The 27,586-nt window shown below is 47.5% G+C and overlaps 1 protein-coding gene, 2 non-coding genes and 1 pseudogene across 3 annotated transcripts in view; all 4 read left to right on the top strand.

Annotated features, from left to right (window-relative positions):
• Positions 1 to 27,586, top strand: part of LOC135037288 (histone H3-like centromeric protein cpar-1) — a 273,082-nt gene that overhangs the window by 83,523 nt on the left and 161,973 nt on the right. The window lies entirely within an intron of this gene.
• On the top strand, positions 1,576 to 1,676 carry LOC134961786 (U5 spliceosomal RNA; annotated as a pseudogene).
• Positions 2,285 to 2,391, top strand: LOC134932522 (U6 spliceosomal RNA). The gene has a single exon (XR_010179382.1). It is a non-coding gene; the product is annotated as a U6 spliceosomal RNA (small nuclear RNA).
• On the top strand, positions 21,806 to 21,920 carry LOC134961410 (U5 spliceosomal RNA). The gene has a single exon (XR_010187904.1). It is a non-coding gene; the product is annotated as a U5 spliceosomal RNA (small nuclear RNA).

The following is a 27,586-nucleotide window of genomic DNA, read 5'->3' as shown; positions in this document are numbered from 1 at the left end:
ACAGCGGTAATCGGAGTCTCAGAATAACTCCGCCAGCGCTAACAAAAGACAATCTTTCCAAAGTGACAATTTTCCTTTGGGTACCAGAGTGTTTATTTCACTAGTCTTATAATTTAATGCACGATTCTATGTCAAATCTCACACCGATAACTACGAGTGAGAAGGGTACATTAGTCCAGCACTCAGATAGTGCGGGGTTTTGGACAACCATAAATAATCGTTTCCAAAAGGACGCGATCCGCCATTGGTATATGCGTTTCTGTCAAACATTATAAAAACCACAGATACATTTGGGTCACTAGAATCTATGTATGAAACCATACCGATCACGGTTAAAAGAAGCTGCAGAGTATATCTGTAAAGCTTCTGCTAACGCCGGTTACTTTCATTGTCGTTAGTAACGCGCGACAAGGCCAGAGCTTGTTTGCTCCTAAATTTGATATATGTGTAACGACATTTTATCCCTTTAGGATATTCTGCCATTAGCGCATACAATTTACTTGTAACAGCGTTTTATTCCTTTATAAAAAAAAAAAAAAAAAAGTCACGCCTTGTAACGAGTGCTTGCTTCGGCAGCACAAAATTGGAAGGTTCACATGCAAATTCTTGAAGCGTTCCATATACAGGACGTTACAGTCACAAGTCAGTGGGTTGATGACCTCTTTTACAATTGTGGAAGTGTGTCTTTTCATGTTACAGTTGCGAGGTTTCATGACTTCAACTCATATATGTCTCAGCTATTTACAGCTTGGAGTACAAAACTGCTTCTGTCGAACGGGTTGGCAGGTTGTCATTTAGTCTTTGCTGGTTTATAAACCAGGCAGTAGTACGCCAACAGAGTCAGAGTTACTTATTCCCCTCTGTTTGAGCAAAATCAAACAGCTCCGTTCCAATATCAATCAGCAAGTAATTTTCTGCAGTTAGTTTTTGCTTATTGAAGACACAAAATTGTATAATTGCATTTGACCTTCACAATGCGTATTTACACAGTCCGGTTTCTTCATCACAGGTTTAGCGTTTGCAAATCGCCGCAACCATTAACCATTTCATTTCTACAGTTGCTTATCGCTTCCTGTATTTACCAAAGTGATGTTGGAATGATAGCTCATCTCACATAAGAACTATGTATCAACAAAGTTCCTATATCTTGCGTTACTAAGGTATACTGCGGTAGCAGATTAAGTAACAATCACATCTAAGTCTGTCTAAACGATGTCAATTCCTAGGTAAGATTATAAATATGGTAATTCAAAGACTTTTACCTACTACACCAGCAACAACAAAAGTACACTTACACTAGCGGTACATTGGTGTATTCACTTATTAAGAATAAAGATGGGTTTTCAATTTAGTTCGCCACCCTTCATTTGCTTTACCCACAAAGGAACAAGGGTGCGTATACTCTGGATTACAGTCACAGAGAGTCAGGATTTGTCGTTATAAGGTTCTAAAACACGACAGATTGCTGTCGATAAATGTACTAGAACTCTGTGCATTTTACAATGCAATAGATAAATGTCCTAGAACTATGTGCATTTTACAATGCAATAAATCGCTTTCAGTCTGACCAGGGATAGACTCTGGTTTCTCTTCAGAACAAATAAATCTTTCGCTTTTTACTAAAGATTTCTGTGGAGAGGAACAACCGTGAGTTTCATGTAATTTTGTTTTTCATACCTGGCTCACGCTGCCCTTAAGCAGTCAAACAAAGCAACGGCAGTTGCATACTCAACAACCAATGAGAACCAATAAGCCGCATGGCAAGGCGGTAGGTAACTCAAATCTTCAATGGCTCAGAACGCCATTATGTGAAAATGTCAAAATATCAATCCGTGAGTGGACATCTGTTAGACAGACGATCTCACCTGTCAGGGTTTGGATTTTAAAACACTGGACATTAAATCCAGAGGTGTTTCAGATGTGAGTCCACAGAAGGGGGTTACCCTCAAGTATACATGAGGGCATCTCACCACAATTACAAAAGCTCAGTATGTGTACATCACATTCATGGGGTCATTCAGCATCGTGTATCTGGCTTCACCAATTTCCGCTTCTTTCTTCGTTGCCAAAACGGATCAGAAGACAGTTCGTCACAGGCATACTGGTGGTATCTTATGGGTTTCAGAGAAGTTTGCTTCTCGAATTTTCAAGGAATACTTGCACACGATCTTGGCCCGCTCATAATACGTCCAACCTGTTACATCAGGGAACGTTCTTTTACCCATAGTTACCTATGTACCTATTATCTATGTACCGCAGCTGCGGTTGACGGGGTGAGGGTTCAGTGCTCGCTTCGGCAGCACATATACTAAAGTTGGAACGATACAGAGAAGATTAGCATGGCCCCTGCGCAAGGATGACACGCAAATTCGTGAAACGTTCCATAAGACCGCCCTCTTAAAAAAATAGAGCATTACAGTATCGGTTATACCAACCATGTAACGAAATAGTAAGCCGCTTAAGGCAGCTCATTATTAAAACATTTCGTGTGCTTACATAGGTTGTAAACCTCAGAAGTTTCCAACATCATACTTCAAGTACCCGTATTCTGTTAAACGGGATGGAATGGAAAACTGCGTTCATCTGCACTAACAGTGCAGGTATCTGTGTGGTAAACGTATTTTCAAAGAAGTTTGCCTCTATTTGCGTCTGTAAACATCTTTCTACAAGGTGTCACCAAAGTTCAGACTCTATTTATCCCACCTACAGCGCCAGGCGATTTGAGGTTGGGTTCAGATTTATTACAGTTTTCATATTTTGGAACCCTTTCAACAAAGGGGAAGTAAGTTTCATATTTTTTGAACCTTTACAACAAATGAGAATTAAGTTTCTCACTTTGGAAAACATTTTTCTTCTAGCCTTGCCTTCGGCAAGGGTGCTTCGGCAAAGGTTTTGTTTTCATATTTGGGTGCCTTGTATTCCAAGCCACCGTATTTGAGTTTCTCATGACAAAGCAGATCTTCGGACGAAATCCGCTTTCGTATTCTTCACATCAATATACCAATAGTGGTTCCTGTGTGGACTGCACATTCTTGAATTCTGAATGTGGTACACGCGTTACGCGTTTATATATGTACCGAACGTCTACAGTACGTGATCTGAATACGTTGTTTGTTCTATATGATACTGTAAACTGGGGTTAGCCAGTTTCTCAGCAGACATTATCCAGTTGGATAATAATGACTACAAGTCAGACTTACTTTAAGGCTAAGTTACAATCGCCTACGTCAGTAATAGTTCATCCCACAGGTTCTGTGGGAATGTCAGACCCAACGGGTCGTGGAGCGTCTACAACGCGGCTACATAGCCTTCAGTGCACCACGTTTGTGCACGTTTATACGTTATTAATGGTGGCGCCATCAGCATTTAGCTTTGGCCTGCCTACTGTTACAAGTATCAAACAGCTCTCCCGCCCACGAGGGAAGCTTTGGTACGTCCCAAGAGTACTCCAGTGACCCCTAGTGGATGATAAAGAAAATAGGATTTTGGTACTTACCAGGTAAATCCTTTTCTTTGAATCCATAGGGGGCACTGGACGCCCACCCAGAGCAGTTTTACCTGGGTTGTTTTAAGCTCAAAGGAGCTTAGTGAACAAATTTAACTTGGATGGTATTAAGCTCAAGGGAGCTTATGGTAACACATTTTCACCGATTGGCTCAAATTATAAAGTTCTATCGGTTAAGGTGTCAACTGTTTAGTTGACAATAAGGTTACGGATCAACTTTGTGGTTGTCCGTTATGTTATAGGGATTCTCCATTGTCAACCTCTCTATATCCTGTTCGCTCAGTAAAAAACACTGGCAAGGTACACTGAGGTACTTGGGGATATGGAGGGGGGGGAGAGTCCTGAATTTGAATATTCAGTGCCTTTGTTCGGCTACGCCCGTCCATATCCCAAGAGTACTCCAGTGCCCCCTATGGATTCAAAGAAAAGGATTTACCTGGTAAGTACCAAAATCCTATTTTTTCTTTTGAAAGGCTTTGAAATGCCCTTAATTTACTTTTACATCCTCAGAGGTAAAATGCCCCAAATAATATTTGTTTGTCTTGTCTTATTTTTGAAAGAAACTCCACAAAATATTTTGTTCTTGCGTTGGCATTAATTCACTTTTTCAGAACGGCAAAAAGCAGGATACTACGGGGTAAATTTACTAAGATTCGTATTTTCCCGTTTCAGGTCAAAGTTCAATCACGAATGACATCGAAAGTGTAAAACTGCAACTTTTTGAATTGATTACGACTAATTTACTAAGCTGTCGTATTCGGGTTTTTCTTTTGTTCCGATGTCGATGTCATTCGTGGTTTTTTTTTTATTTTTACGGCAGTGATTAGCAAAACACTGCCGACTTTTTTTACAATCAATCTCGGCCGGATCTGTGTGATCCGTGCTGGGGTTTATGTATTTTTTTTTTTTTAATTAAACACTGTAAAATAATAAAAAAAAATGCGTGGGGTCCCCCCTCCTAAGCATAACCAGCCTCGGGCTCTTTGAGCCGATCCTGGTTGCAAAAATATGGGGAAAAAAATGACAGGGGTTCCCCCATATTTAAGCAACCAGCATCGGGCTCTGCGCCTGGTCCTGGTCCCAAAAATACGGGGGACAAAAAGAGTAGGGGTCCCCCGTATTTTTAAAACCAGCACCGGGCTCCACTAGCTGGACAGATAATGCCACAGCCGGGGGTCACTTTTATATAGTGCCCTGCGGCCGTGGCATCAAAAATCCAACTAGTCACCCCTGGCCGGGGTACCCTGGGGGAGTGGGGACCCCTTCAATCAAGGGGTCCCCCCCCCCAGCCACCCAAGGGCCAGGGGTGAAGCCCGAGGCTGTCCCCCCCCATCCAATGGGCTGCGGATGGGGAGGCTGATAGCCTTTGTTGTAAAAGAAAAGATATTGTTTTTAGTAGCAGTACTACAAGTCCCAGCAAGCCTCCCCCGCATGCTGGTACTTGGAGAACCACAAGTACCAGCATGCGACGGAAAAACGGGCCCGCTGGTACCTGTAGTACTACTACTAAAAAAATACCCAAAAAAAGACAAGACACACACACCGTGAAAGTATAATTTTATTACATACATACACACATACATACATACATACTTACCTTAAGTTCCCACGCAGGTCGGTCCTCTTCTCCAGTAGAATCCAAGGGGTACCTGTTGAAGAAATTATACTCACGAGATCCAGGGGTCCAGGCTCCTCGGGAAATCCAGGGGTAATCCACGTACTTGAAAAAAAAAAAAAAAAACGGTGTCCCGACCACGAACTGAAAGGGGACCCATGTTTGCACATGGGTCACCTTTCCACGAATGCCAGAAACCCACTCTGACTTCTGTCTAAGTGGGTTTCTTCAGCCAATCAGGGAGCGCCACGTTGTAGCACTCTCCTGATCAGCTGTGTGGTCCTGTCCTCACTGACAGGCAGCACACGGCAGTGTTACAATGTAGCGCCTATGCGCTACATTGTAACCAATGATGGGAACTTTCTGCTCAGCGGTGACGTCACTTTAGGTCAACCGCAGGGCAGAAAGTTCCCATCATTGGTTACAATGTAGCGCATAGGCGCTACATTGTAACACTGCCGTGTGCTGCCTGTCAGTGAGGACAGGACCACACAGCTGATCAGGAGAGTGCTACAACGTGGCGCTCCCTGATTGGCTGAGGAAACCCACTTAGCCATCAGTCAGAGTGGGTTTTCTGGCAGTCGGGAAAAGGGGATCCATGTGCAAACATGGGTCCCCTTTTAGTGCGTGGCTCGGGTAAGCGTTTTTTTTTTTTTTTCAAGTACGTGGATTACAAAGGATTTCTCCGAGGACCCTGAGCCCCTGGATCTCGTGAGTATAATTTCTTCAACAGGTACCCCTTGGATTCTACTGGAGAAGAGGACCGACCTGCGTGGGAACATAAGGTAAGTATGTATGTATGTGTGTATGTATGTAATAAAATTATACTTTCACGGTGTGTGTGTCTTGTGTTTTTTTGGGTATTTTTTTAGTAGTAGTACTACAGGTACCAGCGGGCCCGTTTTTCCGCCGCATGCTGGTACTTGTGGTTCTCCAAGTACCAGCATGCGGGGGAGGCTTGCTGGGACTTGTAGTACTGCTACTAAAAACAATATCTTTTCATTATCACAAAAGGCTATCAGCCTCCCCATCCGCAGCCCATTGGATGGGGGGGGGACAGCCTCGGGCTTCACCCCTGGCCCTTGGGTGGCTGGGGGGGACGGACCCCTTGATTGAAGGGGTCCCCACTCCCCCAGGGTACCCCGGCCAGGGGTGACTAGTTGGATTTTTGATGCCACGGCCGCAGGGCACTATATCAAAGTGACCCCCGGCTGTGGCATTATCTGTCCAGCTAGTGGAGCCCGGTGCTGGTTTTAAAAATACGGGGGACCCCTACTCTTTTTGTCCCCCGTATTTTTGGAACCAGGACCAGGCGCAGAGCCCGATGCTGGTTGCTTAAATATGGGGGAACCCCTGTCAATTTTTTCCCCATATTTCTGCAACCAGGATCGGCTCAAAGAGCCCGAGGCTGGTTATGCTTAGGAGGGGGGACCCCACGCAATTTTTTTTAATAAAATAACAACTTTCCCACCCCTTCCCACTGATATACATGCACGGATCTCATGGATCCTTGCATGCCTATCCAATCACGGAAAAAAAAAGTAGGTCTGTTTTTTTTTAGCACTTTTTTACGAGTTGTAATTTTTCACGGCAGTGTTTGTTTTTTTTTTGCTGTGCACTTCTTAGTAAATGACCGAGATTCATACTTAAACAGCCGCGTTTTGACCGATGGTGTATTCATTCGTGATTTTTTTCTTGGACTTCAAAATATTACGAATGCCCTCATCACTGCCGTGATTATTGCTTAGTAAATTACCGAGATGACACTTTGATGAAAAAACGGCATCTCGGTCAAAATCGGGAGCTTAGTAAATTTACCCCTACATGTAGGTTTCCAAAATACAATCTGCACTTGAAAATAATGATTACATACATGTGGTGGGGAAGGGGTGTGTGTGTGTGTGTGTTTGTGTGTGTGTGTGTGTGTGTGTGTGTATATATATATATATTTCTCTAACGTCCTAAGTGGATGCTGGGGACTCCGTCAGGACCATGGGGATTAGCGGCTCCGCAGGAGACAGGGCACAAAAGTAAAAGCTTTAGGACTAGGTGGTGTGCACTGGCTCCTCCCCCTATGACCCTCCTCCAAGCCTCAGTTAGGTTTTTGTGTCCGGCCGAGAAGGGTGCAATCTAGGTAGCTCTCCTGAGCTGCTTAGAATAAATGTATAGACTTAGGTTTTTTTTTATTTTCAGTGAGTCCTGCTGGCAACAGGCTCACTGCATCGAGGGACTAAGGGGAGAAGAAGCGAACTCACCTGCGTGCAGAGTGGATTGGGCTTCTTGGCTACTGGACATTAGCTCCAGAGGGACGATCACAGGCCCAGCCATGGATGGGTCCCGGAGCCGCGCCGCCGGCCCCCTTACAGAGCCAGAAGAGTGAAGAGGTCCAGAAATCGGCGGCAGAAGGCATCTTGTCTTCAAGAAAGGTAGCGCACAGCACTGCAGCTGTGCGCCATTGCTCTCAGCACACTTCACACTCCGGTCACTGAGGGTGCATGGCGCTGGGGGGGGGGGCGCCCTGAGACGCAATGAAAACACTGTTTATGGTAAAAAATACATCACATATAGCTCCTGGGCTATATGGATGTATTTAACCCCTGCCATTTTACCTCATAAAAAGCGGGAGTAAGGCCGCCGTGAAGGGGGCGGAGCCTATCTCCTCAGCACACAAGCGCCATTTTCCCTCACAGCTCCGCTGGAAGGACGTCTCCCTGACTCTCCCCTGCAGTCCTGCACTACAGAAACAGGGTAAAAAAGAGAGGGGGGGGCACTAATTTGGCATATAAAAACATATATAGCAGCTATAAGGGAGAAACACTTATTTATAAGGTTGTCCCTATACATATATAGCGCTCTGGTGTGTGCTGGCAAACACTCCCTCTGTCTCCCCAAAGGGCTAGTGGGGTCCTGTCCTCTATAAGAGCATTCCCTGTGTGTGTGCTGTGTGTCGGTACGCGTGTGTCGACATATATGAGGAGGAAAATGGTGTGGAGGCGGAGCAATTGCCTGTATTAGTGATGTCACCCCCTAGGGAGTCGACACCTGACTGGATGGTCTTATTTAAGGAATTACGTAATAGTGTCAGCACTTTACAAAAAACTGTTGACGACATGAGACAGCCGGCAAGTCAGTTAGTGCCTGTCCAGGCGTCTCAAACACCGTCAGGGGCTCTAAAGCGCCCATTACCTCAGTCGGTCGACACAGACACGGACACTGACTCCAGTGTCGACGGTGAAGAAACAAACGTATTTTCCAGTAGGGCCACACGTTACATGATCACGGCAATGAAGGAGGCTTTGCATATTTCTGATACTACAAGTACCACAAAAAGGGGTATTATGTGGGGTGTGAAAAAACTACCCGTAGTTTTTCCTGAATCAGAAGAATTAAATGAAGTGTGTGAGGATGCGTGGGTCTCCCCCGATAAAAAATTGCTGATATCTAAGAAATTATTGGCATTATACCCTTTCCCGCCAGAAGTTAGGGCGCGTTGGGAAACACCCCCTAGGGTGGATAAGGCACTCACACGCTTATCAAAACAAGTGGCGTTACCGTCTCCTGATACGGCCGCCCTCAAGGAGCCAGTTGATAGGAAGCTGGAAAATGTCCTAAAAAGTATATACACACATACTGGTGTTATACTGCGACCAGCGATTGCCTCAGCCTGGATGTGCAGCGCTGGGGTGGCGTGGTCGGAGTCCCTGACTGAAAATATTGATACCCTTGACAGGGACAGTATTTTATTGACTATAGAGCGTTTAAAAGATGCGTTTCTATATATGCGTGATGCACAGAGGGATATTTGCACCCTGGCATCAAGAGTAAGTGCGATGTCCATTTCTGCCAGAAGATGTTTATGGACACGACAGTGGTCAGGTGATGCGGATTCCAAACGGCACATGGAAGCATTGCCGTATAAAGGGGAGGAGTTATTTGGGGTCGGTCTTTCGGACCTGGTGGCCACGGCAACAGCTGGAAAATCCACCTTTTTACCCCAACTCACCTCTCAGCAGAAAAAGACACCGTCTTTTCAGCCTCAGTCCTTTCGTCCCCATAAGGGCAAGCGGGCAAAAGGCCAGTCATATCTGCCCCGGGGTAGAGGAAAGGGAAAAAGACTGCAGCAGACAGCCTCTTCCCAGGAACAGAAGCCCTCCACCGCTTCTGCCAAGTCCTCAGCATGACGCTGGGGCCTTACAAGCGGAATCAGGTGCGGTGGGGGGTCGTCTCAAGAGTTTCAGCGCGCAGTGGGCTCACTCGCAAGTGGACCCCTGGATCCTACAGGTAGTATCCCAGGGGTACAGATTGGAATTCGAGACGTCTCCCCCTCGCAGGTTCCTGAAGTCTGCTTTACCAACGTCTCCCTCCGACAGGGAGGCAGTATTGGAAGCAATTCACAAGCTGTATTCCCAGCAGGTGATAATCAAAGTACCCCTCCTACAACAGGGAAAGGGGTATTATTCCACACTATTTGTGGTACCGAAGCCAGACGGCTCGGTGAGACCTATTCTAAATCTGAAATCTTTGAACACTTACATACAAAGGTTCAAATTCAAGATGGAGTCACTCAGAGCAGTGATAGCGAACCTGGAAGAGGGGGACTATATGGTGTCCCTGGACATCAAGGATGCTTACCTTCATGTCCCAATTTGCCCTTCTCACCAAGGGTACCTCAGGTTCGTAGTACAGAACTGTCATTATCAGTTTCAGACGCTGCCGTTTGGATTGTCCACGGCACCCCGGGTCTTTACCAAGGTAATGGCCGAAATGATGATTCTTCTTCGAAGAAAAGGCGTCTTAATTATCCCTTACTTGGACGATCTCCCGATGAGGGCAAAGTCCAGGGAACAGTTGGAGGTCGGAGTAGCACTATCTCGGGTACTGCTACAACAGCACGGGTGGATTCTAAATATTCCAAAATCGCAGCTGATCCCGACGACACGTCTGCTGTTCCTAGGGATGATTCTGGACACAGTCCAGAAAAAGGTGTTTCTCCCGGAGGAGAAAGCCAGGGAGTTATCCGAGCTAGTCAGGAACCTCCTAAAACCAGGAAAAGTGTCAGTGCATCATTGCACAAGGGTCCTGGGAAAAATGGTGGCTTCTTACGAAGCGATTCCATTCGGCAGATTTCACGCAAGAACTTTTCAGTGGGATCTGCTGGACAAATGGTCCGGATCGCATCTTCAGATGCATCAGCGGATAACCCTGTCTCCGAGGACAAGGGTGTCTCTTCTGTGGTGGGTGCAGAGTGCTCATCTACTAGAGGGCCGCAGATTCGGCATTCAGGATTGGATCCTGGTGACCACGGATGCCAGCCTGAGAGGCTGGGGAGCAATCACACAGTGAAGAAATTTCCAGGGAACGTGGTCAAGTCTAGAGACTTCTCTCCACATAAATATACTGGAGCTAAGGGCAATTTACAATGCTCTATGCCTAGCAAGACCTCTGCTTCAAGGTCAGCCGGTGCTGATCCAGTCGGACAACATCACGGCAGTCGCCCACGTAAACAGACAGGGCGGCACAAGAAGCAGGAGGGAAATGGCAGAAGCTGCAAGGATTCTTCGCTGGGCGGAAAATCATGTGATAGCACTGTCAGCAGTGTTCATTCCGGGAGTGGACAACTGGGAAGCAGACTTCCTCAGCAGGCACGACCTCCACCCGGGAGAGTGGGGACTTCACACGGAAGTCTTCCACATGATTGTGAACCATTGGGAAAAACCAAAGGTGGACATGATGGCGTCCCGCCTCAACAAAAAACTGGACAGGTATTGCGCCAGGTCAAGGGACCCACAGGCAATAGCTGTGGACGCTCTGGTAACACCGTGGGTGTACCAGTCAGTGTATGTGTTCCCTCCTCTTCCTCTCATACCCAAGGTACTGAGAATTATAAGACGGAGAGGAGTAATACTATACTCGTGGCACCGGATTGGCCAAGGAGGACTTGGTACCCGGAACTTCAAGAGATGCTCACAGAGGACCCATGGCCTCTGCCGCTAAGAAGGGACTTGCTTCAGCAAGAACCCTGTCTGTTCCAAGACTTACCGCGGCTGCGTTTGACGGCATGGCGGTTGAACGCCGGATCCTAAGGGAAAAAGGCATTCCGGAAGAGGTCATACCTACCCTGGTCAAAGCCAGGAAGGAGGTGACCGCACAACATTATCACCGCATTTGGCGAAAATATGTTGCGTGGTGTGAGGCCAGGAAGGCCCCCACGGAGGAATTTCAACTCGGTCGATTCCTGCATTTCCTGCAAACAGGAGTGTCTATGGGCCTCAAATTGGGGTCCATTAAGGTTCAAATTTCGGCCCTGTCGATTTTCTTCCAGAAAGAATTGGCTTCAGTTCCTGAAGTCCAGACATTCGTCAAGGGAGTACTGCATATACAACCCCCTTTTGTGCCTCCAGTGGCACCCTGGGATCTCAACGTAGTTCTGGGATTCCTCAAATCACATTGGTTTGAACCGCTCAAATCTGTGGATTTGAAATATCTCACTTGGAAAGTGACCATGCTGTTGGCCCTGGCCTCGGCCAGGCGAGTGTCAGAATTGGCGGCTTTGTCTCACAAAAGCCCATATCTGATTTTCCATTCGGACAGGGCAGAACTGCGGACTCGTCCCCAGTTTCTCCCTAAGGTGGTGTCAGCGTTTCACCTGAACCAACCTATTGTGGTGCCTGCGGCTACTAGGGACTTGGAGGACTCCAAGTTGCTAGACGTTGTCAGGGCCCTGAAAATATATATTTCTCTAACGTCCTAAGTGGATGCTGGGGACTCCGTAAGGACCATGGGGAATAGCGGCTCCGCAGGAGACTGGGCACATCTAAAGAAAGCTTTAGGACTAACTGGTGTGCACTGGCTCCTCCCCCTATGACCCTCCTCCAAGCCTCAGTTAGATTTCTGTGCCCGACGAGAAGGGTGCACACTAGGGGCTCTCCTGAGCTTCTTAGTGAAAGTTTTAGTTTAGGTTTGTTATTTTCAGTGAGACCTGCTGGCAACAGGCTCACTGCATCGAGGGACTAAGGGGAGAAGAAGCGAACTCACCTGCGTGCAGAGTGGATTGGGCTTCTTGGCTACTGGACATTAGCTCCAGAGGGACGATCACAGGCCCAGCCTGGATGGGTCCCGGAGCCGCGCCGCCGGCCCCCTTACAGAGCCAGAAGAGCGAAGAGGTCCGGAAAAATCGGCGGCAGAAGACGTTCCTGTCTTCAATAAGGTAGCGCACAGCACTGCAGCTGTGCGCCATTGCTCTCAGCACACTTCATACTCCGGTCACTGAGGGTCCAGGGCGCTGGGGGGGGCGCCCTGAGACGCAATAAAACATGATAAAAATACCTTACATGGCAAAAAATACATCACATATAGCTCCTGGGCTATATGGATGCATTTAACCCCTGCCAGAATATACAGAAAAACGGGAGATAAGGCCGCCGGAAAGGGGGCGGAGCCTATCTCCTCAGCACACTGGCGCCATTTTCCCTCACAGCTCAGTTGGAGGGAAGCTCCCTGGCTCTCCCCTGCAGTCACTACACTACAGAAAGGGTTAAAAAAAGAGAGGGGGGCACTAATTAGGCGCAGTATTAAAACATACAGCAGCTATAAGGGGAAAAACACTTACATAAGGTTATCCCTGTATATATATATAGCGCTCTGGTGTGTGCTGGCATACTCTCCCTCTGTCTCCCCAAAGGGCTAGTGGGGTCCTGTCCTCTATCAGAGCATTCCCTGTGTGTGTGCTGTGTGTCGGTACGTTTGTGTCGACATGTATGAGGAGAAAAATGATGTGGAGACGGAGCAGAGTGTCTGTAACAGTGATGTCACCACCTAGGGGGTCGACACCTGAGTGGATGTACTGTTGAAAATTACGTGACAGTGTCAGCTCTGTATAAAAAAAACAGTGGTTGACATGAGACAGCCGGCTACTCAGCTTGTGCCTGTCCAGACGTCTCATAGGCCGTCAGGGGCTCTAAAGCGCCCGTTACCTCAGATGGCAGATACAGACGCCGACACGGATACTGACTCCTGTGTCGACGGTGAAGAGACAACCGTGATTTCCAGTAGGGCCACACGTTACATGATTGAGACAATGGAAAATGTTTTATACATTTCTGATAATACGAGTACCACCAAAAAGGGGTATTATGTTCGGTGAGGAAAAAACTACCTGTAGTTTTCCTGAATCTGAGAAATAAAATGAGGTGTGTGATGATGCGTGGGTTTCCCCCCGATAACAATTGATAATTTCTTAAAAAGTATTGGCTGTATACCCTTTCCCGCCAGAGGTTAGGGTGCGTTGGAAAACACCCCCTAGGGGGGATAAGGCGCTCACACGCTTGTAAGAACAAGGGCTCTACCCTCTCATGAGATGGCCGCCCTTAAGGATCCTGCTGATAGAAAGCAGGAGGGTATCCAAAAATGTATTCACACACATACTGGTGTTATACTGCGACCAGCAATCGCCTCAGCCTGGAGGTGCAGTGCTGGGTTGGCATGGTCGGATTCCCTGACTGGAAATATTGATATCCTAGATAAGGATAGTATATTATTGCCTATAGAGCATTTAAAAGATGCATTTCTATATATGCATGATGCATAGCGGAATATTTGCCGACTGGCATCAAGTATAAGTGCGTTGTCCAATTCTACCAGTAAAATGGTCAGGTGATGCGGATTCCAAACGGCATTTGGAAGTATTGCCTTTGAAAGGGGACATTTGGGGTCGGTCTTTTAGACCTGGTGGCCACGGCAACAACTGGGAAATCCACGTTTGTACCGCAGGTCGCCTCTCAAAATAAGACGCCGTATTATCAGGCGCAGTCCTTTGTTGGCAAGCGGACAAAAGGTTCCTCTTTTCTGCTCGTGACAGAGGGAGAGGAAAAAGGCTGAAGAGATTACCCAGTTCCCAGGAACAGAAATCCTTTCCCGCCTCTGCAAAAGCCCTCAGTATGACGCTAGGGCCTTACAAGCTCAGGCACGGTGGGGGCCCGTTCTCAATGAATTTCAGTGCGCAGTGGGCTCACTCGCAAGTAGACCCCTGGATCCTTCAGGTAATATCTCAAGGGTACATATTGAAATTCGAGACGTCTCCCCCTCGCCGTTTCCAAAAGTCGGCTTTACCGACGTCTCCCTCTGACAGGGAGGCAGTTTTGGAAGCCATTCACAAGCTGTATTCCCAGCAGGTGATAATCAAGGTACCCCTCCTGCAACAGGGAACGGGGTATTATTCCACACTATTGTGGTACCGAAGCCAGACGGCCCGGTGAGACCGATTCTAAATCTAAAATCTAAAAACCTTGAACACTTACATACAGAGGTTCAAATTCAAGATTGAGTCACTCAGAGCAGTGATTGCGAACCTGGAAGAAGGGGACTACATGATGTCTCGGGACATCAAGGATGCTTACCTTCATGTCAAAATTTACCCTTCTCACCAAGGGTACCTCAGGTTATGGTACAGAACTGTCACTATCAGTTCAGACGCTGCCGTAGGGATGGTCCACGGCACCCCGGGTCTTTACCAAGGTAATGGCCGAAATGATATCCCTTCGAAGGAAGGGAATTTTAGTTATCCCTTACTTGGACGATTCCCTGATAAGGGTAAGATCCAGGGAACAGTTGGAAGTCGGTGTAGCACTATCTCAGGTAGTGTTGCGGCAGCACGATTGGATTCTCAATATTCCAAAATCGCAGCTGGTTCCGACGACTTGTCTTCTGTTTCCTAGGGATGTTCCTGGACACAGTCCAGAAAAAAGGTGTTTCTCCCGGAAGAGAAAGCCAGGGAGTTATCCGAGCTAGTCAGGAACCTCCTTAAACCGAACCAAGTCTCAGTGCATCAATGCACAAGGGTTCTGGGTAAAAATGGTGGCTTCCTACGAAGCAATCCCATTCGTTAGATTCCACTCAAGAACTTTCCAGTGGAACCTACTGGACAAATGGTCCGGGTCGCATTTTCAGATGCATCAGCGGATAACCCTGTCACCAAGGACAAGGGTATCCATCATGTGGTGGTTGCAGAGTGCTCATCTTCTAGAGGGCCGCAGATTCGGCATTCAGGACTGGGTCCTGGTGACCACGGATGCCAGCCTGCGAGGCTGGGGAGCAGTCACACAGGGAAGGAATATCCAGGGCTTAGGGTCAAGCCTGGATACATCACTTCACATAAATATCCTGAAGCTAAGGGCCATTTACAATGCTCTAAGCTTAGCAAGACCTCTGCTTCAAGGTCAGCCGGTGTTGATCCAGTCGGACAACATCATGGCAGTCACCCACGTAAACAGACAGGGTGGCACAAGAAGCAGGAGGGCAATGGCAGAAGCTGCAGGGATTCTTCGCTGGGCGGAAAATCATGTGATAGCACTGTCAACAGTATTCATTCCGGGAGTGGACAACTGGGAAGCAGACTTCCTCAGCACGACCTCCACCCGGGAGAGTGGGGACTTCACCCAGAAGTCGTCCACATGATTAAAAAACTCGACAGGTATTGCGCCAGGTCAAGAGACCCTCAGGCAATAGTTGTAGACGCTCTGGTAACACCGTGGGTGTACCAGTCAGTGTATGTGTTCCCTCCTCTGCCTCTCATACCCAAGGTACTGAGATTGATAAGATGGAGAGGAGAAAGCACTATATTCGTGGCTCCGGATTGGCCAAGAAGGACTTGGTAACCGGAACTTCAAGAGATGCTCACGGAGGATCCGTGGCCTCTACCTCTAAGAAGGGACCTGCTCCAGCAAGGACCCTGTCTGTTCCAAGACTTACCGCGGCTGCGTTTGACGGCATGGCGGTTGAACGCCGGATCCTGAAGGAAAAAAGGCATTCCGGATGAAGTCATCCCTATCCTGATCAAAGCCAGGAAGGATGTAACCGCAAAAACATTATCACCGCAATTGGCGAAAATATGTTGCGTGGTGCGAGGCCAGTAAGGCCCGACGGAGGAAATTCAACTGGGTCGATTCCTACATTTCCTGCAAACAGGAGTGTCTATGGGCCTGAAATTGGGGTCCATTAAGGTTCAAATTTTCGGCCCTGTCAATTTTCTTCCAAAAAGAACTAGCTTCAGTCCCTGAAGTTCAGACGTTTGTAAAAGGGGTACTGCATATACAGCCTCCTTTGGTGCCTCCAGTGGCACTTTGGGATCTCAATGTAGTTTTGGGTTCCAAAAGTCACATTGGTTTGAACCACTTAAATCTGTGGAGTTAAAATATCTCACATGGAAAGTGGTCATGCTGTTGGCCCTGGCCTGGGCCAGGCGCGTGTCAGAATTGGCGGCTTTATCCTGAAAAAGCCCTTATCTGATTTTCCATTCGGACAGGGCGGAATTGAGGACTCGTCCTCAGTTTCTCCCCAAGGTGGTTTCAGCGTCTCACCTGAACCAACCTATTGGTGGTGCCTGCGGCTACTAGGGACTTGGAGGCCTCCAAGTTGCTAGACGTTGTCAGTGCCCTGAAAATATATGTTTCCAGGACGGCTGGAGTCAGGAAATCTGACTCGCTGTTTATCCTGTGTGCACCCAACAAGCTGGGTGCTCCTGCTTCTAAGCAGACTATTGCTCGTTGGATTTGTAGTACAATTCAGCTTGCACATTCTGTGGCAGGCCTGCCACAGCCAAAAATCTGTAAATGCCCACTCCACAAGGAAGGTGGGCTCATCTTGGGCGGCTGCCCGAGGGGTCTCGGCTTTACAACTTTGCCGAGCAGCTACTTGGTCAGGAGCAAATACGTTTGTAAAATTCTACAAAATTGATATCCTGGCTGAGGAGGACCTGGAGTTCTCTCATTCGGTGCTGCAGAGTCATCCGCACTCTCCCGCCCGTTTGGGAGCTTTGGTATAATCCCCATGGTCCTTACGGAGTCCCCAGCATCCACTTAGGACGTTAGAGAAAATAAGAATTTACTTACCGATAATTCTATTTCTCATAGTCCGTAGTGGATGCTGGGCGCCCATCCCAAGTGCGGATTGTCTGCAATACTTGTACATAGTTATTGTTACAAAAATCGGGTTATTATTGTTGTGAGCCATCTTTCAGAGGCTCCTCTGTTATCATGCTGTTAACTGGGTTCAGATCACAGGTTATACGGTGTGATTGGTGTGGCTGGTATGAGTCTTACTCGGGATTCAAAATCCTTCCTTATTGTGTACGCTCGTCCGGGCACAGTATCCTAACTGAGGCTTGGAGGAGGGTCATAGGGGGAGGAGCCAGTGCACACCAGTTAGTCCTAAAGCTTTCTTTAGATGTGCCCAGTCTCCTGCGGAGCCGCTATTCCCCATCTTCCTTACGGAGTCCCCAGCATCCACTACGGACTATGATAAATAGAATTATCGGTAAGTAAATTCTTATTTTCCAGGACGGCTGGAGTCAGGAAAACTGACTCGCTGTTTATCCTGTATGCACCCAACAAGCTGGGTGCTCCTGCTTCTAAGCAGACGATTGCTCGTTGGATTTGTAGTACAATTCAGCTTGCACATTCTGTGGCAGGCCTGCCACAGCCAAAATCTGTAAATGCCCATTCCACAAGGAAGGTGGGCTCATCTTGGGCGGCTGCCCGAGGGGTCTCGGCTTTACAACTTTGCCGAGCTGCTACTTGGTCAGGGGCAAACACGTTTGCAAAATTCTACAAATTTGATACCCTGGCTGAGGAGGACCTGGAGTTCTCTCATTCGGTGCTGCAGAGTCATCCGCACTCTCCCGCCCGTTTGGGAGCTTTGGTATAATCCCCATGGTCCTGACGGAGTCCCCAGCATCCACTTAGGACGTCAGAGAAAATAAGAATTTACTTACCGATAATTCTATTTCTCGTAGTCCGTAGTGGATGCTGGGCGCCCATCCCAAGTGCGGATTGTCTGCAATACTTGTACATAGTTATTGTTACAAAAATCGGGTTATTATTGTTGTGAGCCATCTTTTCAGAGGCTCCTCTGTTATCATGCTGTTAACTGGGTTCAGATCACAAGTTGTACAGTGTGATTGGTGTGGCTGGTATGAGTCTTACCCGGGATTCAAAATCTTTCCTTATTGTGTACGCTCGTCCTGGCACAGTATCCTAACTGAGGCTTGGAGGAGGGTCATAGGGGGAGGAGCCAGTGCACACCACCTAGTCCTAAAGCTTTTACTTTTGTGCCCTGTCTCCTGCGGAGCCGCTAATCCCCATGGTCCTGACGGAGTCCCCAGCATCCACTACGGACTACGAGAAATAGAATTATCGGTAAGTAAATTCTTATTATATGGGAGCAAGGGGGGATGCGGGATACTTAGCGACCAAAGTGTCAATAAAAAGTGGGTTTGCCAGTCAAAATATTACAAATTTATTTATTAAATTAGCATAAAAGAGACACATAAAAAAATGGAAACAACAATATATACACAACCGAACTAAAAGCACTTAATTGAATATATGCACTTAATAAATAAAACTTTTCCTTATCTTAGAATGAGGTAGGTACAGGTCAACCAACGCGTTTCGTCTCAAAGACTTCTTCAAAGACCTGTACCTACCTCTTTGGTCGCTACGTATCCCTCATCCCCCCTTGCTCCTACATTATTTTCAGGGATTTACCACCCCTGTATCCATTTGAGGGAAAACAGCTGACGCCCCATTAGTGGTGTAGGGGAGTGTCTTATTAGCCAGTCATTATACAACATATCTGTTGTTATCGCATGTGGCGCAGTAATAATCCCTGCTTTTATATATATATATATATATATATATATATATATATATATATATATATAAAATGTATTTCTTTTTTAACTGTGCAGATGACCCCCACACTCCTAGGACATAGAAATATTCTATCAAGCTATCATATATATTTCTGCTGCGATGTACACTGGGCTCCACAAGGATTTACATCGGTGTGTAGAGTAGGGTCTTGATCCGAGGACCTAACAGGCTCAAAGCTTTGGACTGTTCCCAAGATGCACAGCGCCGCCGCCTTCTCTATAACCCCGCCCTCATGCACAAGAGCTCAGTTTGTAAGTTGGTGCCATGCAGTAAGCAGGCACTTAAAAGGAGGGCTGCCTTAGGCAGCCCATTCGTTGCTTTAAATTGAAAGAAAAAGAAGATTCTGTGAGAAACTACAAGGGCTGCTGCGGGTAAAGTCTCATAGACTTTCCTACTTGCAGCTCCGTCACCCCCAGCGGCGCTGTATACTCCCGTGCCCTGGTTTCCGGGTCACTGCAGCGGAGGCGCAGATTCTTTCAATCGTGAGTCACACACACACGCCGCCGTCCTCCCGGATCGTGGGGCCGCAGCTACGGGGGAGGTAAGGGGCTTCTGTGCCCGCACTTTACCGCGATCCAGCGCGGCCGTAGAAGGCTGGCTGTGCGCGCGCTGGCGTGGACACTGATTACTGGGCAGCCGCTCCACTATCCACCAGGGTCACTTAATGGCACAGGTCTGGGGGGCTCTTACTGTACGTTAACACCGTTTTTAACTGGCCGCAGAGCCCGGTGGGGATGCCAGCAGGGGGAGCAGGTCGGACCTGAGGCCCCTCCCCCCAGCCCCAGGGCGCCATTTCTACAAGTGTTCCCGCCCTGGAGCTGCCTTCCTCTCCTTCACTTCCGGCCAGCAGCCATCACTGATAGAGCTGTACTGTTCCTGGGACTGCTGGGGCAAATCTTCTGTAGAACCGCCTGATTGCCAGTGCTGTGTTTCCTACAGGACACTTAAGTATTCTACCTGTCACTGGGACAGTGTTAGTTAAGAAACAGTGCATACATTCAGGGTTGTGTGGTACAAACACTCTGTGATATGCATCCAGTAGTTACTGTGTTTTGTTATATCTATTGTTAACACATATAGCCAGACTGAGTATTACTTTGTATTGCTAGTCCAGTGCAGTTTTATGTTGCATAATTTCTGCATGGTACGTGTGTGACAATATATGTGTGTGTGTGTGCATGTAGGTGCTGCGTGGCTACATTATTAAAGGGTATTTCACTCAGTGGGCTACCATCCACTAGGGGTCACTGGAGTACTCTTGGGATATGGACGGGCGTAGCCGAACAAAGGCACTGAATATTTAAATTTAGGACTCTCCCCCCTCCATATCCCCGAGTACCTCAGTGTACTCCCTCAGTGTTTTTTCGGTGCTCACAGCACGAACATCGGCTTGTGGGAATGCCCACATTTGAAGATTTTATTAAATTTTTCATTTTACTTTTTATTTTTAATTTTTACACTTCCCTTCCCAGTTTCTTGAAAAACATGGGTCCGGGATGGTGCCGCTGCAAGGCAGCGCATGGCGTGTCGGTCCTCACAAAGAGCACCCTCACAGCCACAGGCGCTACAAGGCAGCGCATGGCGTGTCGGTCCTCACAAAGAGCACCCTCACAGCCACAGGCAGCCACTGTCTCCTGCAAGCTGGACGGAGCTTACAGAAAGAAGCCCGTCACAGCCAGGATGAGACAAAGAGCTGGAGGAACGGAGCTTACAAGAGAAGCCCGTCACAGTCACAGCCAGGCTGGACGGAGCTTACAGGAGAAGCCCCGTCACAGCCAAGATGAGACAAACAGCTGCAGCTGGACGGAGCTTACAGAAGAAGCCCCGTCACAGCCAAGATGAGAAGCTGGACGGAGCTTACAAGAAAGAAGCCCCGTCACAGCCAGGATGAAAGCCCCGTCGAACTGAGTACAAAAGCGGTGACAAGGTATGGTGGGGTGTCAGGGCGGTCAGCTCACGCTGCCACCCTGCTGTGTGGGGAAAAGGTATTACTTTACTGACTAATTACACCGCGCCGCTTAGTACAGACACCCGCCGCTGCTCGCCGCCGCTGATTAGACACGCTGAAACCAGCCGAGCCAGCCACTTTACGAGATCGCGGGGACATAGCTCTGAGCGGCCGCACGTCACTCAAAGACGCCGGCCGCTCTCCCAGCGCCACCGCAGCCGCCGCTGATTACCCGGCCACTGCTGAAGGATGAAAGGCGCTGCCCGCTCGTCCGGACCACAGCTCCCCGGCACTTTACAGCAGCGCTTCCCTGCTTCATCTTGGCTCCCTGCACCCGCTCCCGTCCGCTGCAGGTAACATGGGGAAACTTCCTCACAAGCAGCGCAGCTGCAGGGGGGGTGAGGGGGAGTAAATGCCATAGCAGCAGCACCATAAAGGCTGCATGGATAATAAGCATAGGCTGTTCAGTTTTAAGCTAATAACCTAAACTATGTTTCTGATTGTAAGCATGGCAGGCATTTTTAACATGCTTCCTAGTTTTTTTTTTTTTTTTTCTCCCTGTTATGGTTGCCATATAATGTTAATACAACAGTGTTTCTATTAACTGGAAGGCTAAAATGATTATCACAGTTTAATAGGCGATTAAGCCTATATTAACTGTATAATAGCCTATATTAACTGTATAATAGCCTATATTAACTGTATAATAGCCTATATTAACTGTATAATAGGCTATTAAGCATATATATTAACACTGCAGCAGGAAACCTGTCATGTGATTTTCAGTGTATGCATGGAGGGCCAGTTTAATCATTACTGTTTCTTCCAGTTTATAATTCCAGAACATTCCGGCCATACACCTCTACTCCACAAGGAGGCGCAGGGGTGTTAGTGGGAATTTTTTGTTCAGGTTTTCACATAATTCTGGAACATTCCTGCCCTACATCTCTAAGCCACCAGAGGCAAAGGGGTGTTAGTGGGAATTTGGTTCGGGTTGCACATGTCCATGTGAACTTTTCACATAAAGAATACTCTGGTTTCTCTTCAGAGGGAATAAATCTTTCGCCTTTTACTAAAGATTTCCGTAGAGAGAAACAACCATGAGTTTCATATAAATTTTTGATGCCTGGCTACGGCTGGCTTTAATATGCTTTTCAGCAATAAAAATATATATATGACACAAAAGAACTTCAATAAGTCGTGCAAGTGTCTGTCCGTTGCCTATTGTGGGGTCTGTCTGCATAGCGAGTAAGGCTCTAGCGCAGACTAAAAATAATTTTAAAGATCCTATGTTAACATTGGCAATTCAAATTTAAAGAGCGGTAACATCGGAGTCTCGGATACTCCACCTGCTCTAACTAAAGACAGTCTTTTCAAAGGGCAATTCCCTTTGGGTACCAGGGTGTTTATTTAACTGGTCTTATAATTTAATGCACGATTCTATGTCAGATCTCACACCAATAACTACGAGTGAGAAGGGTGCATTACACCAGCACGCATATAGGGGGAGTTTTTGACAACATACATTGCTAAATCCCAGTGCGTCACTGTCTTTATTTTTACAGAGACTGAGCACTCTAAGCTCTATTTAATCGTTTCCAAAATGACGCGATCCGCTATTGGTAAATGCGTCTGTGTCAAAGAATACACTAGACTATATGTATGGAAACAGGGTCGATCACGGTTTAAAGAAGCTGCAGAGTATATCTGTAAAGCTTCTGCTAACGCCGGTCACTTTCATCGTCGCTAGTTTAACCACGACAAGGCCATAGCTTGTTGGTCCTAAATTTGACATTACTGCAGCCAGTATCAAAACGGAAATACTTGTGCCGGCGTTTAATTCCTTTAGACTTCAGTTTTTCAAACAAAAGCAGTCACGCTTTGTAAAGACGCTATAGTCTGCAAGCCAGTGGCTTGATGACCTCTTAGGCCATCTACATGTTCCTATTGTGGAAGCGCGTCTTTACACGTTACATTGCGGAAGACATCAACTCATGAGGTCTCAGCTATTTACAGATTAAAGTACAAGATGCCTCTAGCGAAGGGTTTGGCAGGTGGCCATTTAGTCTCTGCTGGTTTTCAGCTGTTTTATATCCAGTCAGTAGTACACCAGCAGAGTCAGGGTTACTTATTCCCCTCTGTTTGGGGGAACAAAAACAGGCAGCTCCTTCGCAGTCTCAATCAGCAAGTCACTTAATGCAGTTTGAAAATGGATTTTCTGCGGTTAGCATTTGCATATTGGAGCCACAACATTGCATAATTGCACTTGATCTTCACAATGAGTATTTAACCATTCTGGTTGTTCATAGGTTCTAGCGTTTGCAAAACGCCACAACTATTACCCATTTCAGGTCTACCGTTTGGCTTCTGGTCAACGCCTCGGGTATTTACCAAAGTGATGTTGGTGGTAGCTCATCTCAGAGTCCTGACAGTGACAATCTTTCCATACTTAGACTATCTGCTCATTAGAACTCTGTCTCACCAGAGTGCCTCTAACTTAGATGATCTGCTCATAAAAACTCTGTCTCAACAGAGTTCCTCTAATTTGCGCTACTAATGTATACTGCGGTGGCAGATCATGTTCAAAAGCTGAGCGATTCCTAGGTAAGATTATAAATACGGTAAATCAAAGACATTTACCTACTACACATCTAGTAATTAGTGCAAAACACGCACACTAGCGATACATTGGTGTATTCGACTGTTAAAAATAATGATGTGTTTCAAAGCGCTTTAAGTTCGCCGGCCTTCACTCGCGTTTCCCACAGAGGGCCGAGGGTGTATATACTAGAGATGAGCGCCTGAAATTTTTCGGGTTTTGTGTTTTGGTTTTGGGTTCGGTTCCGCGGACGTGTTTTGGGTTCGACCGCGTTTTGGCAAAACCTCACCGAATTTTTTTTGTCGGATTCGGGTGTGTTTTGGATTCGGGTGGTTTTTTCAAAAAACCCTAAAAAACAGCTTAAATCATAGAATTTGGGGGTAATTTTGATCCCAAAGTATTATTAACCTCAAAAAACATAATTTACACTCATTTTCAGCCTATTCTGAACACATCACACCTCACAATATTATTTTTAGTCCTAAAATTTGCACTGAGGTCGCTGTGTGAGTAAGATAAGCGACCCTAGTGGCCGACACAAACACCGGGCCCATCTAGGAGTGGCACTGCAGTGTCACGCAGGATGTCCCTTCCAAAAAACCCTCCCCAAACAGCACATGACGCAAAGAAAAAAAGAGGCGCAATGAGGTAGCTGACTGTGTGAGAAAGATAAGCGACCCTAGTGGCCGACACAAACACCGGGCCCATCTAGGAGTGGCACTGCAGTGTCACGCAGGATGTCCCTTCCAAAAAACCCTCCCCAAACAGCACATGACGCAAAGAAAAAAAGAGGCGCAATGAGGTAGCTGTGTGAGAAAGATAAGCGACCCTAGTGGCCGACACAAACACCGGGCCCATCTAGGAGTGGCACTGCAGTGTCACGCAGGATGTCCCTTCCAAAAAACCCTCCCCAAACAGCACATGACGCGAAGAAAAAAAGAGGCGCAATGAGGTAGCTGTGTGAGTAAGATTAGCGACCCTAGTGGCCGACACAAACACCGGGCCCATCTAGGAGTGGCACTGCAGTGTCACGCAGGATGGCCCTTCCAAAAAACCCTCCCCAAACAGCACATGACGCAAAGAAAAAAAGAGGCGCAATGAGGTAGCTGACTGTGTGAGTAAGATTAGCGACCCTAGTGGCCGACACAAACACCGGGCACATCTAGGAGTGGCACTGCAGTGTCACGCAGGATGTCCCTTCCAAAAAACCCTCCCCAAACAGCACATGACGCAAAGAAAAAAAGAGGCGCAATGAGGTAGCTGTGTGAGTAAGATTAGCGACCCTAGTGGCCGACACAAACACCGGGCCCATCTAGGAGTGGCACTGCAGTGTCACGCAGGATGTCCCTTCCAAAAAACCCTCCCCAATCAGCACATGATGCAAAGAAAAAGAAAAGAAAAAAGAGGTGCAAGATGGAATTATCCTTGGGCCCTCCCACCCACCCTTATGTTGTATAAACAAAACAGGACATGCACACTTTAACCAACCCATCATTTCAGTGACAGGGTCTGCCACACGACTGTGACTGATATGACGGGTTGGTTTGGACCCCCCCCAAAAAAGAAGCAATTAATCTCTCCTTGCACAAACTGGCTCTACAGAGGCAAGATGTCCACCTCATCTTCACCCTCCGATATATCACCGTGTACATCCCCCTCCTCACAGATTATCAATTCGTCCCCACTGGAATCCACCATCTCAGCTCCCTGTGTACTTTGTGGAGGCAATTGCTGCTGGTCAATGTCTCCGCGGAGGAATTGATTATAATTCATTTTAATGAACATCATCTTCTCCACGTTTTCTGGATGTAACCTCGTACGCCGATTGCTGACAAGGTGAGCGGCGGCACTAAACACTCTTTCGGAGTACACACTTGTGGGAGGGCAACTTAGGTAGAATAAAGCCAGTTTGTGCAAGGGCCTCCAAATTGCCTCTTTTTCCTGCCAGTATAAGTACGGACTGTGTGACGTGCCTACTTGGATGCGGTCACTCATATAATCCTCCACCATTCTATCAATGTTGAGAGAATCATATGCAGTGACAGTAGACGACATGTCCGTAATCGTTGTCAGGTCCTTCAGTCCGGACCAGATGTCAGCATCAGCAGTCGCTCCAGACTGCCCTGCATCACCGCCAGCGGGTGGGCTCGGAATTCTGAGCCTTTTCCTCGCACCCCCAGTTGCGGGAGAATGTGAAGGAGGAGATGTTGACAGGTCGCGTTCCGCTTGACTTGACAATTTTGTCACCAGCAGGTCTTTCAACCCCAGCAGACCTGTGTCTGCCGGAAAGAGAGATCCAAGGTAGGCTTTAAATCTAGGATCGAGCACGGTGGCCAAAATGTAGTGCTCTGATTTCAACAGATTGACCACCCGTGAATCCTTGTTAAGCGAATTAAGGGCTGCATCCACAAGTCCCACATGCCTAGCGGAATCGCTCCGTGTTAGCTCCTTCTTCAATGCCTCCAGCTTCTTCTGCAAAAGCCTGATGAGGGGAATGACCTGACTCAGGCTGGCAGTGTCTGAACTGACTTCACGTGTGGCAAGTTCAAAGGGCATCAGAACCTTGCACAACGTTGAAATCATTCTCCACTGCACTTGAGACAGGTGCATTCCATCTCCTATATCGTGCTCAATTGTATAGGCTTGAATGGCCTTTTGCTGCTCCTCCAACCTCTGAAGCATATAGAGGGTTGAATTCCACCTCGTTACCACTTCTTGCTTCAGATGATGGCAGGGCAGGTTCAGTAGTTTTTGGTGGTGCTCCAGTCTTCTGTACGTGGTGCCTGTACGCCGAAAGTGTCCCGCAATTTTTCTGGCCACCGACAGCATCTCTTGCACGCCCCTGTCGTTTTTTAAAAAATTCTGCACCACCAAATTCAAGGTATGTGCAAAACATGGGACGTGCTGGAATTTGCCCATATTTAATGCACACACAATATTGCTGGCGTTGTCCGATGCCACAAATCCACAGGAGAGTCCAATTGGGGTAAGCCATTCCGCGATGATCTTCCTCAGTTGCCGTAAGAGGTTTTCAGCTGTGTGCGTATTCTGGAAAGCGGTGATACAAAGCGTAGCCTGCCTAGGAAAGAGTTGGCGTTTGCGAGATGCTGCTACTGGTGCCGCCGCTGCTGTTCTTGCGGCGGGAGTCCATACATCTACCCAGTGGGCTGTCACAGTCATATAGTCCTGACCCTGCCCTGCTCCACTTGTCCACATGTCCGTGGTTAAGTGGACATTGGGTACAACTGCATTTTTTAGGACACTGGTGAGTCTTTTTCTGACGTCCGTGTACATTCTCGGTATCGCCTGCCTAGAGAAGTGGAACCTAGATGGTATTTGGTAACGGGGGCACACTGCCTCAATAAATTGTCTAGTTCCCTGTGAACTAACGGCGGATACCGGACGCACGTCTAACACCAACATAGTTGTCAAGGACTCAGTTATCCGCTTTGCAGTAGGATGACTGCTGTGATATTTCATCTTCCTCGCAAAGGACTGTTGAACAGTCAATTGCTTACTGGAAGTAGTACAAGTGGGCTTACGACTTCCCCTCTGGGATGACCATCGACTCCCAGCGGCAACAACAGCAGCGCCAGCAGCAGTAGGCGTTACACGCAAGGATGCATCGGAGGAATCCCAGGCAGGAGAGGACTCGTCAGACTTGCCAGTGACATGGCCTGCAGGACTATTGGCATTCCTGGGGAAGGAGGAAATTGACACTGAGGGAGTTGGTGGGGTGGTTTGCGTGAGCTTGGTTACAAGAGGAAGGGATTTACTGGTCAGTGGACTGCTTCCGCTGTCACCCAAAGTTTTTGAACTTGTCACTGACTTATTATGAATGCGCTGCAGGTGACGTATAAGGGAGGATGTTCCGAGGTGGTTAACGTCCTTACCCCTACTTATTACAGCTTGACAAAGGGAACACACGGCTTGACACCTGTTGTCCGCATTTCTGGTGAAATACCTCCACACCGAAGAGCTGATTTTTTTGGTATTTTCACCTGGCATGTCAACGGCCATATTCCTCCCACGGACAACAGGTGTCTCCCCGGGTGCCTGACTTAAACAAACCACCTCACCATCAGAATCCTCCTGGTCAATTTCCTCCCCAGCGCCAGCAACACCCATATCCTCCTCATCCTGGTGTACTTCAACACTGACATCTTCAATCTGACTATCAGGAACTGGACTGCGGGTGCTCCTTCCAGCA

This window comes from Pseudophryne corroboree, chromosome 1 (assembly GCF_028390025.1).
Source record: "Pseudophryne corroboree isolate aPseCor3 chromosome 1, aPseCor3.hap2, whole genome shotgun sequence".
In the NCBI taxonomy this organism is placed as follows: Eukaryota; Metazoa; Chordata; class Amphibia; order Anura; family Myobatrachidae; genus Pseudophryne; species Pseudophryne corroboree.
Note: the sequence above shows the minus strand (reverse complement) of the source record. Positions and strands in the feature narration are given on the sequence as shown.